Genomic DNA, 18,342 nt, shown 5'->3' with positions numbered 1-18,342 from the left:
ATTAAATTTTATTGCTTCTAACTAAAAGAAAAGAACTTATCTAATTACGAATTCTTTTTATATAGAAATCAGTACATTAGATAAGAGATTTTTGCTGATTTTCAACAATAAAAGTTTTCTTTTTTATTACTAAGATAACATTTTTGAAGAACCGGCAATACACACAAGATGTTGGAGATAGTACATTTATTTCATGAGAGGTAATAAGGGCGTTCACTTGGTTCCTATATTGTTTATTGTGCCATTTCTTTTTCTACTATACTTCTTGGTTAATATTTACAACCAATTTTGGTATATTTAAGAATATGGAAACATTCTTTAAAGAATTACGGGTAGAGTACTGATTCCTTAATAAAGAACTACATGCAAAGAGTAAGTTATTTATATTTGTAGTGCCATGTCTGTAACAGCAAAAAAGAGCACACATAACAAAATTAATGTAAAGTCAGAACTATGAAACATATGATATAAAATTCAATCAAAGAATATAAATTCCCCTTATAGAGTTTCCACTTCCCAATGTATTTTCAAGTCACAAATGGGTAAATATCGTTCCTCTCAGCTTCTTTGTGATCTAATCCTCTTACTACTTTCTTCTCGATGAACTGTCTAAATTATTGCAATCGTAATGGCTGTAAAAAGCGTCTACGTTAACATTTTATGGGCCCTAAAAATCAGTTTTACTTACATACTGGGGCCTATATCTAAAACTACTAATCTTGTAATACTGATGTAAAACTTCTCAAAATCAAATATTTTATAATTGCATACTATGTAAAAGTGCATGTCAAAAATAATACTAGGTATCACCGTTAGTGTTTAGAAACGATATTTGTTATTATTCTAATGTTTCTAGGTCATGAGAAATATATTTATAACATGCAAAAACATATTTGAAGACTAAAAGCTTCTCGAAATAATACCGTGGTGACCCGTAAAGTATTACATATATCGCGCATACCTAGCAAACATGTAAAGTCATGGATAGCTTGAAAGGTGTTGCGTTAGTAGCGCGTCACATAAGATGCTTATGGTTATTAACTTTATGCGTTCTTTTGTTAATATGCACGCATAAGAAGTGAGATAGAAATAAATATTCTTAGTATTCAACAACTGTAACCTATGAAATCGTTAGCAGATATTAAGAAAAGAAAATATTACATTTATAGTAATGTGTGGTGGACTCCATAGTCTGAATAGACCGTGTATTACTCTATCACTAATATTGCAAACAAATTATCCATTTCTAACTTCATAAATTTCCAGGAAATATCGACAAATTGTGTACATTGTCTGAAGGCGATTATGTGCTTACATTTATTTTAATAGAAGTCATTATCATCTCAATTTCCCCAACAACCTTCAAACAATCTGACCTTCCCACCGCACTTTGAACATAATGCTTTTGCCTGGAAGCAAAAGTACATACAATATCCAAAGGCAACACGAAAGAAATATACTAAGAAAATATATTAACTAATCAAACTTCCTTAATATAACTACATTTTGTCGTTTTTGGACAGAAAAAAGCGAATTGAAATATAGTTAGATTTTCGTATGTATTCAGGAAGCAAAGTCTAACTACAACATCGAAATTAACAATCTTATTAAAATAGGAAAACATTTTTGATTATTTAGATTGAACGATGATAATAAAAAGATTGTCACCTTGTGGCTTTGATTCAAAGTTGCAAGTCCATTGTGTTGCAAATGTATCTCTCATACTTTTAGTATGTAATTATGGAGTGTGGCTGATTATATAAATATGAATTGTTTTCTTTTGAAACGGCGTCAGTCAACGAATATAAAATTTAGGAAATCAGCAAAAAACTGTCTCAATGAAAATAGAGATTTCGTAGCCTCCAATGGTTTGGGCTAGTGATTTGTTATCTTTTACTAGGCATATTAAATTGATTATTAACTTTGCATGCATGATGTATGTTATGCTATGATTATGTAAAATTTGCAAAATGATGCCCTTTCAACACAAAAGACGCAAATTACGTTAAAACTTGACAAATTTCTTTTATTACTAGACTACTCATATTACTTGTTACAAAATGATATACTATTTAGTAAAGAAAAGTTCATATCTATAAAGACTAGGCCATGGGCAAAACAGTTTTTGTATATACATTGTGTTTCAAAACAACACCGATAACGTTTGGGAGTTGATTCCTGACACCAAGATGAGACGAAAAGTATAGACCAACCTGAGAGGACAAATGCTCCTTTTCGGAGTTATAGGCTGCCGAAAGCATGAAAAAATGAACTTTAAAGGTCCATAACTCCAATACTATGGGACATACAGTACTTGGGTCAAGACTTCGTTTAGGAACTAATATGTGCCCTATCCAAATATGAATGTTTCATAATCTTGCGGTACTTTTATACAGGTAGTTGGTGAGTACTTCATATTATATGCCCGTAGCCAAACAACCTCTATAAAAACTGTTGTTTGAGTACCTTAAGATTGAGAACCATACACCTTTGGATGGAGCAGATACTCCTAAGTGAAGTCTTGTTCCGACTACGGTAGGTCCCATAGTTTTGGAGCTATGGACCTTTAAATTTCATTTTTTCATGTCTTCGGCAGACTATAATTCCGAAATGAGGCATTTGTGCACCCAGGTTGGTCTATACTTTTCGCCTTGTCTTGGTATCAGGAATCACCTCCGAAACGTTTTCAGTGTTATTTGAAACATTCTGCATATAGAAAAAGTGAAAATCTGGTTTAGTGCCCGTTTCAATAAAACGCAGTTCAGAAGTCACATAAAGTGATTTGTTGAACAAAATGTATTATATAAATTCAGCATACCTAATTATCATCTTTGTCAGTTTCTGATGTCAGTGACTAGCGCAAAAGTTCACAATAAAGCTACGTCTTTTCCGCAGGAACATGTCTTTCATTTTACATTATATAATGGGAACTTTCCCTGTAGGATAAATCTTCAAGTGTGCAGGTTGAATCACGTGATGTCGCTGGAAGTGTCATTTGAAATACCGATATGACGAATGAGACCATTGATTATTCTGTAGTCTGTGACAACCTTTCCTCGACATCTCTAAAACGAAGTGAAAAATAGTTGATATAGAAAATGACACTCGTTCAGTCCGTGAGTTTGTTCACTTTCAATGGAAAGAGATATCTTCCTGTAGTAATCCATCCACCACTGCTTGTAGTAGTAGATGTCGCAAGCTTCCTTAACTGTGAACTTGCCAGGTTTATCTGTATTTAAGTAGCATATATTTATCCTGAATAGTGCAACTTCTTCACCGGAAATGATTCCAAATGGTTACGAATCATCAGCTCGATATCACGTGGAATGGCATTAAATACACTTCTGTCTCTTCCTTCTTCTGGCTATTTTCTCACTAATTTTAAGTCACGAATTCCTTTTACGTTTACATGCATTTATTACTCTCCTCCTAGTCTCTTCGAGATTACCTTCCGTTGCTAGACACATGAAAAGAACAACATTTTCTTCAGATATACTTCAGTGAATCTAATGTGAATCACGATTGCCAGCTATGAATAACTTCCGGTTTGCATCAGTTTCCAAATTTTGCCTCTTCATGTTTCCGTATTACCAACTGGAAATGGCCTTTTTTCAGGTTACAATCTGTCGTTTGGTTCGAGTTCCATCAGCACAGTATCATATTTATACTAATAATACATGATACTGGCAAATAAAGCAATGAAAATGTTCTGAAGGCGTTATCAACTTTTGTACTAAAACGGCATCAGTCAGTGACTGATGCCCTTTCAACACAACTTCGCTTTTTCCCGCCTTGCTTTGACCATTTCCATCCATCAGTTTTATGCCTCTGTAACACCAATATATGGACATATGGACGATGATTATGAATTCGCACAAAACTCAATTGCGGTAAAATCTTGACTGATGCCCTTTCAAAACAAAGGAATTCATATATATATAATGAATTATTCACTTTTCACTGATCATCAAGAATTCTTAGAGTTTGGGAAGAGTACATAAAAGATCTGTATGATCAGAAAAACCACCCGAAAGATATTGAGATCGAAGCAGAGGAAGAGGTAGATGATGAAGAAAAAGGAGCCAGTAAATTAAAAAGTGAAGTAACACAAACCATTAAAAACATGTGGAGAAAGAAGGCCACTGGAAATGATGACATACCAGCACATTAGCTCAAGGGATTAGGAGACAATGCAATTAAAGTACTGACTTCACTTGTTAACATGGTCTATCTGAATGGAGAATGGCCAAAGGATTTTCTTGATGTTACAATGATAGCATTACCCAAGAAAAAGGAAGCAAAGAAGTGCAGTGATCACAGAACCATTAACCTTATTACCCACAGTGGAAAGATAATTGCACACATACTGAAAAGACGGTTGGAAAACTAGATAGAAGAGATGTTGGACAAAGATCAATTTGGATTCCGGAAAGGAAAAGCACCAGAGATATTGATGAGAATTATCTCAGAGCGAGTTCTGGACGTAAAGGAAGAGTTGTGTCTGTGCTTCGTAGATTGGCAAAAAGCTCTCGACAGGGTCAATTGGACGAAACTTTTACAAATACTTAAAGAAACTGAGGTCAACTGGACAGACCGACGGCTCATTTGCAACCTGTAGGCCTATATAGGACAACGAGTTAAGTTGCACTTGAATGAAGGAGAAATCAATAGTGTGAAGGTTGGAAGAGGATTCAGACAAGAATGTAGTATTTTGCCCCAATTATTCAACTTTACAGTGAATGGTTAATGAAGGAAGCATTAATGGGAATCAGATATTTCAAGATTCGACGGCAGATCAGTAACAAGATCAGGTATGCAGATGATACGGTTATTATAGCTAGAACCAAAGAAGGATTACAGGAGATATTGACAAAATAGCTGTCACTGGGTAACTATACGGAATGGAAATCAACATCGAAAAATCGAAAGAAATGAGAATATCACGTGAAAATGCTCCCTTATACAGGTCAGAGTAGAACAAAGAGGTTGACGAAGAGGTTGACCATTTCAGAAAACTGGGAAGTATTTTGACGAAAGACACGTACTGAATCAAAGATATCAGGTCGAGAATTGCCATAGCCAGAAGAATTCAAGAAAAGACCACTCCTAACTAGCAGCCTTAATATTGGACTAAGAAAGAAATTTGTCAAGTGTTATATTTGGAGCATTGGACTTTATGGCTCAGAGACTTGGACATTACGGAAGTTAGAGGAGAAATATTTATAGAGCTTCGAAATGTGGTGTTGGAGGAAGATGGAAAAGACAAAATGGACAAAAAGAGTAACAAACGAAGACGCTTTAAAACGGATAGGGGAGAAGAGAACGCTTCTAGCCACCATCCATCGTAGAAAAGATAATTGGATTTTGCATATCTTGCGAAGAAATTGTCTTCTTCAAACCGCTATAGAAGTAAAGATGGAAGGAAAGCGAGGAATAGGAAGAAGAACAAGTGATCGATGATTTGAAAAATAGAAGAAAACATTGGGAGTTAAAAGAAGAATCAAGAAAGATAAAAAAAAGATTTTCTGGTCCAAACTAAAAATTTAGAAAAAATAAATAAAAAAGAAAAATCTCACTAGTCCCAGGACCTGCCAAAATCATAATACTTTAATAATAATAATAATAATAATAATAATAATAATAATAATAATAATAATAATAATAATAATAATAATAATAATAATAATAATAATAATAATAATTCACTTTTCACTTTTTTTATTGATGCTGTTAGTCAACACTTCGAAAAACCCATTTGCGTAGTGTGAACGGAGGAAACCCAACGAAACTTCACTGAGAATGACTAGCCTGAAAAGCTGCTGTACATTTTCGACAGGTAGCCCGCTGGGAGTGAGTATTCAGGATATTTCACGTTACCCCTTAGACACTTTGGTGGTCTATTGAAATATCTTTTTAATTGAATATTCAATTACGTGGCGATCTGGAGGTTAATATAACTGGAAGGTGTCAGATGACCGTGAATGTTGCAGATGAGCGTAAAGCAAACTTTATCTTTAGGATGATTGTAAGAAATCATACAATTACTCGGATGACACCTCGCAAAACCAAGTTCGATATCATTAGTCTGGGGTCCAAATGTTTCGATAGGAAGCTCGTATTCTGCGGTGAAAGTAACAATAAGGCTTGCACTTGTCTAAAGACATGTTTACTAAGACTTCATTCTACAATTATGGGTCTGAAAATTCACTTCCATGAATGTCAATATGGTCGATTACATTCAGATGAATAACAGAAATGCAATTTTTAGTTTTAAGTTACACAAATGTATACTTTAGGCTAAAGGAGATGAATACTTAATTAATGTGAATAATTATGAATGCATTGTTGGAAAGAATGTGTCAGGGAACGGGAGTAATTCCAGAACACCCACGGAGGAAGAGTTGCCAACCACAAACTTCCATGGTCTGGGACCGAAAGAAACATCAAAGGCAAGTGGCCTACTATTGAATCACCAAGTTTCCATAAGCGAATAGCAAAATGAAGTTGTTTATACAGTTATTACACAGCCACACACACACACACACACAAACACACACACACACAGTTCTGTGTATTAACCCCAGGATATGGATTCGATAAATTTTGTTATATGGGATCCAAATTTCAAAACCCCAAAACGATTAACTGGGTCAATTTTGTTTTAAGGGCATAATACCCGTCTCCTTTCTATCCAAAATCTCTCAAGTTTTTCACCCATAAAAAATTGTCAGTCAAAAGTCCTGGGGTTTCGAAATTTGGGTTATGTGTAGCAAACTACATTGAATCCTTATCCTGGGGTCCGGTATACAAAACTTCTTTTTGTATCTATGTTATTGTTTAACGTTCCCTTTCAGCACGATTTTAAATATGACGGAACATAGTATTTAAAGTTAGATCTGAAACACTACTTTTTTTCTGTATAAGGATACATGCATCAGAAATTGAACCAGGTTCACACGCAGAGAAAGCACATGATCCACTGAGCCAAGAAAAGCAAAAATGATCATGATGAAAATTGTTTTACATTTTATTTAAAAAACATCTTGTTTCACGTTAAGAAAAATGCGGGATATCCTGAATATCCCTATGCCTTGTAGGTTTAATTAGTTTATTAAAGGTCTTCCAATTATGCATTTTATGCTCAAGAGTGATTAGTGATATATATATTTGAAAACTCTATTCTCATTCACGGTTCATCTCATTAATTTTAATAGACCAATCTTGCTCATATATGAACTAACAAGAACTACATCCGTTCCACAACTCTGATGGTTTGGAAAATAAATACAAAACTATTCTTGAAACATGGAGGGAGAAAAATACTTTTTTTTTGACTTCAAACCCAGCCTCAAGTCAAATTGGAGAAAAATAAATGAGAAGTACTAATTAGCTCAGACCAGACAGGCACCAAAAAATATTTTTGTATTGTTCATTACGTCAATTATACTAATTATATAGAAACAGATTTTTTTTAAAAGTAAGAATTAAATGAATTTGTCATTTTCTCTATCAACTTTGCATACCTTGTTTCTGAGAGAATTCGTTGAACGATTTCATCATACAAAGAACATATTATTACGTTAATATTATTACGTTACTTTGATATTAATGATAATGTCAAGGTAACATATGCCATCCTGGAACGTGTAAAAAAGGTAACAGGAAAAATAACATCATATCAAAAGAAACCGTAATAGCAGTAACAGAAAAATAATATAATACCAATAAGAAACTTATAACGAAAGAAAAAGTAAAAAATAATATAATATCAAGAAGAAAATTTAACAATAATATTGCCAATCAAACTATCAGTAAGAACACATACGGTGTAACTGTAGTAGTAACAAAATAATAGAATACCAACAAGCATGTAACAACTGAATTAACAAAAATAACACAATATTAGGCTCGAGTACAGAACCTTGCGGCGACAACATCGCGGAACCAAATCTCGCCTTGCCAAAATTTCGCTGTCCAAAATTTCGGGGCCCAAAATCTCGCCGAGCTGAAACCTTGCCCAACAAAACATCGTGTCATGAAATTTCGCCATACGGAAAATCTCGCGGTACTGATCTCACGACACAGAATCTCGACTGGCCTAAACTACGTGGGAAGTAATCTCGCCTGAAAAGAAATATCGTTAGTATAAAACCTCATCACGACGATTTCTTAGATATATAATGTTCTATATTTTGCTATATGTATATATTTAGTAATAATAGCACATAATTGCATTAAAATAATGTCAAGAAAAATTCTAACGCCTGCTTTGGAAATATATATATATATATATATATATATATATATATATATATATATATATATATATATATATATATATATATATATATAAATGAAAATGATTATGTTTATGACATCACATCTCTTGAGCCACCCTACCGATCTCGATCAAATTTTCAACATAAATGAGGTTCAGGCCTGGGATCTGTTTTATAATTTCAATTAGATAACACTGGTCTACATATGAAAACTTTTTTCTGCTGACTGAGGTATTTGACTTGTTTTTTTTTAAAAATCGAAGTCGCTGATTGCAGTGGCATAGTTAGTTTTTGCCTATCACGTCACAATTTTACACAATCTGATCATACTTACACTGACAGAATTTTTTATTTGTTCCATATATCTTAGTAAGAAGCTTACATTAAATATTGTACTATTGCTTTAATATTAAATATAAATACGGAACAAGTTACGATAAAGTTACTGATACCCACCTACACATGATTTGATGTTTATGGTTAGAGAATATTACGTATGGAGTAGTTTTACGAACCTATTTGTCATAATGAATTTAGACTTGATAGAAAGTTAAGCAAATCCAATACATTTTTTAATTTCATTTACGACCTCAAGCTGATAAATGCACACAACCAAATAACACAGCGTGCTTACCTATTTAGGCAAAAATCTTCGTTTCTTTGATTTTCTGGAATAGGTGGCGTCCGGAACGTCACGCTGCAAGCACCAGCGATAGTCCGCCATCATGTTCTCGTTCCACTTTCCCTGGTACCGGTTCTTCATGGTTTTGATATCCTGGTGAAATCGTTCACCCTGTTCTTCACTAAGGGCACCAAGATTGGAAGGAAAATAGTGTAGATGGCTGTGTAGGAAGTGAAGCTTCATACTCATATGTACTCCTAACTTCTGAAATGTGTCCAACAAATTGTCAACAAGTTCCTCGTAGTCGTCCGCTTTAAAATTTCCAAGAAAGTTTGTAACAACGGCACAAAAAGCATCCCATGCATCTCTTTCTGTGGGGTTCATGGTTTGCAAGAACTCTATCTTTCATTAGCAACCTTATCTGGGGGCCGTCAAAAATACCAACTTTCATTTTCTCCTGTGTCAATGCAGGAAATTTCGAGCAAATGTATTTGAAGCAAGCACCATCCTGATTCGAAGATTTTACACACTGTTTTACTAATCCCAGCTTTATGTGTAGTGGAGGGAGTAACACTTTCTTAGGGTCAACAAGCGGCTCATTCTGGATGATTTTCACTCCCACTTCAAAATCTACTCTGGCAGGCCACAATCTTCGTACCCAGTGTTCATTCCTTGCACGGCTGTCCCATAAACAAATAAAGCAAAGATGACCAACAGGAATGGATGCCAACTTATTGCTATTATGCAGCGATACACACTTTAAACTCCTCTCCGAAGAGTTAATAAAGAGCCTCCATTCATTCGCATTATAATCACATTTCATAGCTTCAATTAGTCTTTTTATATCTGAACAATACACAAGTTCTTCATATTTTTGAAAATATTGTAATAGATGCTTCTCTTTGTCCCGATATACGATAGTTTTCCTGGTGAAACATATTCCTTTCTTTCAGTCTTGAACACAGCAATTTTGCTGATGCTTTTGGTAGAGCAAGGTTGCGAATTAAATCATTTAATTCTGATTGAGTGAAGGGTTTGCATGAATTGCATTCATCAGACACCACAAAATCCTCGTCACTACGTTCTGTAATGTGTTGACAGGGCAATCGTCATCATCACCGGAACTTGCAAACGTGCTGCATGTAGGGATGGGAATTTCATTACTGTGAGGAACAGGTCTTCTAGCAGAGTAAAGATCAGGATACTGAATAGTATGTTTAGATTTCCTGCTCATACTAGATACATTTACTATACAGAAATAGCAGTTATTTACATGATTTTGCTGCTCTCGCCGCACCATTGGGATTCCAAAACTAAGGCTTGTTCCTCGACCCTTGCTCCATTGTCTGAGATTTTCTACAAAAGTCCTGCATACTTTATGTGGTGCCCATGGTTTATCTTGGTCGCCCAATTGAATTCCGAAATATGCATGATACACTTTTCATATAAATTCCGAAATGTTTGTTCGTTGTTTCGGGGTTGTGAAAGAACCACAAATATAGCAAAATATATCCGGATCGTTCTACGAAAAGATGTAATGTTATTTAAACTCGATACAGCTGCCAACTTGATCAGAATGTGTGTAGTCTACACTACAATAGCTGTAATCCTGTAGATATCACTACACCAATATTAGAAATAACCAGATCAGTAAATGTTTGCAAAATTTCTACACAATTCTAGCACACCTTTCGCAATCTATTAACTCACCATGTTTTCCATAAGCAAAGAGTGCCGCGTAATTCGTCACCCTGGATTAGAGATGCAAGGGCTCGGAAAAAACCGGCTTTTTTGGAAAAAAAACTCGGTTTTTTCTGCTTTGCTTTTTTGCTTGGGAAATTTTGGGCTTTTTTCAAAATACTGCTTTAAATTGATAAAACAGACTTTGTATCGCTTCTCTATAACACAAAAAATCATTTAATTAGTGGTTGATGCTGATAATAATATAAAACATCGAAAATAAACTATGAATTTCGGAAAAATATTTCAAACAATTTTTCTTCAACATATTTACATTATGAATTCCACAGGATTAACCAATGTATATAATAAGAATTTTTTAACCTCCTATATACAAAAGTAAGCAGAGTTGGCAAGAACCGTGGTTGTTTTTGAAAATGCCAAAAACCCGTTTTTTGGGGGATGTTTAAACCAGGCTTTTTTGACTTAGATTTTTTCTTTATGTATTTATATTACATATTCACAGAAAGAAGTTTGTTTCGCCTTGATGTTATTATGCAACAGCGGGGTTATGCCGGAAGAACTCCCATAAGCTTAAAGAAGTGCGGTCAGTAAATTTCTTAAGTTGAGAATCTCCCGCCCTAGCCATTGGGAAAATCCCGTCATTACTTGAAATGTAAGACAATAACGGGAAAATTCTGCTATTGCTTTGCATGTAAAATTTAAAGGTCAACGTACCATAATCAGTACGCTAAAACTGAGGTATTAAATTACAAATTTAGTACCGGTACGTAGATATCATTGAAAGTCCAATCCAAGCTAATGTTGGAAGCTACGTAGGCAATCGATAAATTTTGCCAATTTCTATCAATATATTTAAGCAATATTGGCTTCTTTATAAAACAACACGCATTTAGGATGCAGAAATATACAATTTGGTTTGTTTCGTATATTTAGGCTTAACATCCTTACGAAATACCGAGGTTATCAAGGAGAAGACTTTCGCTTAAACTGACATCCGAACCGCTACTTGGGTTACGCATGAAAGAAGGTTTGTGGTTCGACCGAGAATTGAACATGGGACACGTTGATTAAAAGGTGAAAGGGAAATAAAACTATTGCAGGTGGTTTGATATCTGGAAACGTTACCAAGAAGTTCATACGATTCGCATTTTTCATTCTTTTTATTTTTGTGTTTTAAACCAGTTATTAAAAAAAAAAGTTGTTGTAAACCAGCCAACCCTAAAAGTAAACACTTCTTTTTAAAGAATACACAAATAACTAGCAAAAAAGTATGTAGTATTTTTACTTCAAAATATTCCATACTCTCTTTTTGAAACAAAATAAAACTAAAATAAAACATAAGAGAAATACTTAGATTTATATGATACACTTAAAGGCTGCACATCTAGAGCTGTTGGTTCTGTATATTCTTGAAATTCTACAGTTAAGTTTTATAGAACCACCATCACAGTTTACCCAATCCTCAAGTTTTCTGAATTTTTAACAAGAGGGATTCAACATATCATTAAGGAACTCCCCCCCTTCCCCCCCAAAAAAAGGACTACGGAATATATTTAAGTTAAGCTAAATACAACTGCACAACAAACATGACTGAGTGATTAGCTTTTGCGCTTCTATCGGGAAGTCCGGGATTCAACCAGCATTCGGCCATTCTGACAAAGCTTTTCTTCATTCCATCTGTGAATGTAGAAATAGTGCGTGTACTGTGAGTTGGGCGACTTCCTTTTTTATTGTTTTTAAATCGTTATTATTACTAATTACCAGCAGTGACGGTTTTGCGAAGGTTAGGGGGGCGGTCTTTCGGACTGAAGCCCGTTCCCCAAAGTTACGGAATGTCTGCAACAAACGAAATATCTATTATTTATGCCTTTACTCATAAACTTTAAGCTCCCGTCAAATAAAAATTACGAATGTTTAAAAAAACTAAACATTAGTAAGAAACCCTTCCCAAAATACTTTTCTAAATCCGCCACTGATTCTCAGTATAAAATGATTTTTAAAGTTGTATCCGGAAGATTATTGCTAAACATATAAACGAAACGAAATATTAGTTATGCCTGTACTCATAAACTTCAACCACTTCCCAAATAAAATTAGGACTTTTTAGGAAACGAAACAATCAGAAAAACCCCTCCTAAAGTACTTTTCCAAATCCGCTACTGATTATTTGTATAAATTGGTATTCAAGGTTATGTCCGGAAAATTATTGCTAAATCACTTCACAGCTGCAGTATAACAGAAATGTGGAAGTACGGTTTGACGGATATATTGAAAAACGTACTCTTTGACGGATAAATAGAAAAACGGGCAAGTTTAACTTTTGCTCTAGAAGCTAGAGTACTAAAAGCTCTTAGAAATGAAACACGGATGACAAACTAGAGAAGAAAAAAGATGTCGATAACTCAAAAGTTAAAATAAAGTTAAATAGCCTCTAAAATTACCCGCAAATACTACATTCTTCATGTTAGCTTTAATTCATAAAACATGTGCTCCATCCATCTTGATGGTGAATTTCAGAGCGAAATATCACATTCAGGTCATGGAATTCTTATCTAACTATAGAATATACTATAAGAAAGCTATTTAGATAGAAAAATCATGAAGTTGAAAAAAGCCAAAATTTCCAAAATTCTCGTTTTTTTCCCAAAAAAGCCGGCTTTTTATGTGAAAAAAACCATCGATTCAAAAAAGCCGTTTTTTTTGCATCTCTACCCTGGATAAAAATTCAGCAGCTCCCTGCGAGTACTCCTTTATTTCAAAACTTTACATACGTAATATCCTCTTCAATTTTAATTCCACATGATATTAACTCGTAAAAATAAAATTAAACGTAACAGTGAATGTACTGTCATCTTGTGACATCTTGTAGAACTACGTTACGATTAATGGTTCTAAAGCATACATGAAATATTAGATAAAATTTCATTTTGTGAAAATACCTGACGTGATAGAGAAAAACGGATTTCTTTTTTGGATTTAGGACACTCGAATTATTAAAGAACAGCTGATAGCCTCCAGTCCGCAAAATTGATGTAGACCAGTGTAATCAGGACTGAGGAAATGGTGGGATGAAGGAAGCGGGAGGAAACGGGAATACCCCCGAGAAACCCATGCACACAATGTTTTGTCTCTTCTTCTTCTTCTTCTTCTTCTTCTTCTTCTTCTTATTATTATTATTATTATTATTATTATTATTATTATTATTATTATTATTATTATCATTATTATTATTATTATTATTTGTAATATGGAATTGCATATTAAGAAACTCACTGGATAAATTTTAAGGAGAGGTTTCATCCTGCAAGGTTTTGACCAACAGAGATTTTGGTCCGAGATGTTTTGCACTTCGAGGTTTTGCAAGGCAAGATTTTGGCCTACGAGGTTGTGGTCTACGAAATTTGTTCATGAGAGATTTTGGGAGACGATGTTTCGGCCGCGAGATTTTGTCTGTATCCCCGAAGCATGTAACTACAGTAGTACCAAAGAAATGAAATATCAACAAGAAATACACAAAAGTAGCAAAAGCAAAGCTTAAACACCTTCAGGCCCATGCGTATCTATTTGATTCACAGTAATGTTTTACAGGTGGAGCAGGTATATCAATTTTCCTCACACATATTGGTTGTATGTGTATCTGCTAGACTCACAGTTTTCCTTTGAATAAATGATTCACTTGAAGCTTTGGTCTCTGGGAAAGGAAATGTTGACTTCGATCATGAAGATTTCAACAGGTGGCAGCACTTTATTGTTACACTTTCCGTGCCTTTATTGTAACATATTGAACAGCCCTGGGTGAATAGTTCAATATTATAACATTTAGCGTTTCATTATTTGGTACTTAAAGAAATGAACTAATGTATATATTAATTTCTGGATGGCGATCTTCCCTAACACGTTCAGCCCCAGACTTATATGAATAAACTTTACCTTGCAACCAAAATACAGTTCATGTTAGGCAGTTCAATATGTAACAATAAAGGCACGGAAAGTGAAACAATAAAGGGCTGCCACCTCTTGAAATTTTCATGACTCAAGTTAATATTTCTTTTCCCAGGGACCAAAGCTTTCAATTGAGTCATTTAGTGAAACGAAAACTGTGAGTCTAGCTGATATACATGCTCTAGAAGACAACCAATATGTATGAGGAAAATAGCTACACGTAGTTCATCTGTAAAACCTTACTGTGAATCAAATAGATACGCATGGGACTGAACGTATTGAGATAAGCACGCAAGATGGTCCTTGTTGCCAGACCTTCTTACACCTGTGCTGTCTTTGTATTTTTATTTACACATCTAAAATATTTTAACGGTAGAACTCTAAATATAGTTTTATACCTTTGAATAACAGTTGGGTTCAATGGATCCATATTTCACTATTTCGTTTGTAAGAAATTATAATTCGCATAAAAACAATGAAATAAAAGAGAAATAATTTGTATTGAAATGTCTAACTAGTGATAAATTCTAGAATACTCAGTTATAATTTATGATAAAACTATAAAATTCAATTAGTGTGTGTTTCCAGTAAGTAAAAGTTTATTTTATTGCTTTTCTGTGTAAAATGTGCTACTGTCAATTTAATTTCTTTTAGATATTTTTGATAATCAGTTTTACAATAAAATTACATGCAGTAAACATTTTATGTAACAAAAAAACACAATTAGAATAATCATGGCTTATCTTGCCTTCTTATTAACACGTAGTTTATTCCAGTGAGAGTTTCAATTAATTTTCCAAAGATTTTTGTAAATGATTCTGCTATGTTTAGAGCACACATATTTCTTACAATTAGTGTAAATATTTCTTGTTTACCATCTCCCTTTGATTAGCAGAATAAAAATCAAACATCTTGCTTTTTTTTCATTGCTGTCTCCTCTTTACAACTCTGGGTGGTTTCTTCTAAGCAAGTGCCATTTACTACAAGAGCTTATTCAACTCTAGACAATTATTCCCAAAATAAATAAAAAAAAGTTACTGCATTTTGTTTTCTTGCTTGCATTTCATTTCTGCAATTATAACTTAACCAGACAGTACAGAAGCGTTGAAGGCATGTCGATCATGTTACAGAGCAGCACCATAGGACACCACTGTAGAGCACCACTAACTTGTCCCCATGACCTAACCCACCAGGCTAATACCCGTAGAGCCAGTGTAGTATGTTGTGTATGTAGTGAAAACTATGGATGTTCAGCATATCAAGGAACGAATTTTACACACATTCCAACATTACATAAGACACTTTGTGCAAGGTGTTGCGTGATTGAAAGATCAGAAGGCATCTGACAATCGATCCGGAATGGAAAACACACTTAGTACCTCCTGTAACAGGAATAGTCCTTTTCATATGACAAACCTCTCTTCTTAGGAAAACAACAAAGAATCATTCGTGGAAAGAAAAAGAAACTTCGCGTTAGAGGAAAAACAATGGTCCACATAGTATTTACAAATATTGTTATCAAATGACAAAACACAAATTATGATTTTCAGTTAAGACAATTGCGTAAAATTCAAGATGATGAACTTCAAATGGTGGACGTCATTGTAATGTGTCCCTCAAAGTTTTCTCTATCCCCTATTTTCCATGTAAATTGTTACATCGGTTATATTTGAAGCGTTTATAATTTATTAGAGTGTATCTACACTTTTGGACTACCCTGCATATCAAGGTTATTTCCACACCAAATTATACCAAGTAATATTGGAACTCTGTAAATACCTTTTAGAAAATAGTTGTATATTGACACAGTATGTCCTTTCTGTATTGTAATAAATACTATTCGCATCACTATACACTTTTCACAGCATAAATAAGTACTCACTAGTTGTAATAGCTTTAATACTCAATATATTATAGACATTTGACGCATACGTAACAACACACTTACATACGTCCTCGCAGTTCGGCGTTCTAATTAGTTATTTAATTATTATTCCAATAAACAAATACATACATACCGTACTCTTACATACAAACCAAAATCAATATTGATTCGTTGACATAACGACAAGTAAACTACAGAAGTCAACATAAAAACTTGTAAATAATCAACATACAAATCAATATTAATTGGTATATTGTAACTACGTTTCTTTTTCTTTTGTTTGTCGTCTGGTTAATTATACATTTAGAAGTACTTTTTGCCTTAAAAATTATACAATGAAATCACACGTAAGCGTTTTCCTTAAAAATTGTATCTATGAAATTGGCTCCTCATTCTATCTTTCTTGTAACAATATATCTAGTATACCTTTGAAAAGTCCATCCATAGTTGCATCAAATATCAAACAAATCCTCTCTAATTTTCTTTTTAAAACCGAAAATCAATTTGGAGCATTAAAATGCAGTACTTAAAAAGTAAAATCAGAACATTTTTTGCATTGTGCATTATATTTATAGACAGTTAAGTCTTTGTAATCGGTGAAGCTATTAGAATGGGCGCATTGTAGTGATCGAATTAAACACAAACTGTGTTTCAGCATTACAACTGAAAACCATTAGCGAGTTTCCAGCAAAATCTTTTGTTTGGAGAACTGGATTGAATAATAAGGGCATTGAAAACGCTTCGGTGAATGCAAATCAAAACATTCGTTTTTCCATTCGTATTATTTGTGTGGAGCTACTCTTGATCAATACAAGATATCCTTTGATTCAAGAAACAAAATACGGAACATATTGTACCACATTTGTATCTCCGGCATTTCTCTTAGATGGTTATGTATCTGTTTTGAAAAATAAAAGAATACTATTTGAAAGCTATCTTTGACATGAATGTATATTTTGTAGAATATTGTATGAGTTCCTAAAAGGAATTTGAATTGGATTTTAAATGTATGATATCATGTTACGGATAATTGAGACCGTAAAAAAAACTAACTCTATGGCCTATGGAACCCGGAGGTTCAATGCCGCGTTCACAAAAGCTCTCCACTGACTTCTATCCTTAGCTAACTGCATCTAGTTTCTACTTTGTATTCCAATCTCTGCGAGATCCATCTTAATATTGTCCTCCCATCTGCGCCTAGGTCTTCCTAATGGTCGTTTTCCGATTGGTCTTCCTGTCAAGACTTTGAAAGCGTTTCTACTTTCTTCCATTCTAGCTACATGACCCGCCCACCTAAGCCTCCTAGACTTCACGACCCTAACAATGTTGGGTAAACCATATAAATTATGTAGTTCCTCGTTATGAAGTTTCCGCCATTCCCCATTCCCGTTCCTCTTGGGTCCGAATATTCGTCTCAGGATCTTGTTCTCAAATACTTTCAGTCTATGTTCTTCCCTCAGAGTAAGTGACCATGTTTCGCAACCATACAGAACAACAGACATGATTATCGATTTATATATTTTAAGCTTCAAATTTCTCGACAGAATTCGCGACGACAAGAGATTTTGAACCGAATAGTAACACAAATTCCCTGCTTTTAGTCGACATTTAATTTATCCGTGAATATGATTTTCCTCTGTTAATATTGATCCTAGGTATTTGAAACTATCCACTTTATCAAAAGTATTATCTAATATTTTAATGCATCCATTATTTGCCGTATTACGGTCCCGACGCACTTCCATGTAATTGAGACCCTAGTAATGAAAAATGCTATTTTACATTCCCATATTAAATTATTTGATATAGAGTATGCAGTATCTAGATGAAACCTGAAGATAAATCTACAAGATACAATAACTGCACAAAGTTAAGAAAAAGAAATTTTTATTTGATAATTTGACAAAACA

Source organism: Thermobia domestica, chromosome 10, assembly GCF_964235325.1.
Source record: "Thermobia domestica chromosome 10, izTheDome1.hap1.1, whole genome shotgun sequence".
In the NCBI taxonomy this organism is placed as follows: Eukaryota; Metazoa; Arthropoda; class Insecta; order Zygentoma; family Lepismatidae; genus Thermobia; species Thermobia domestica.
Note: the sequence above shows the minus strand (reverse complement) of the source record.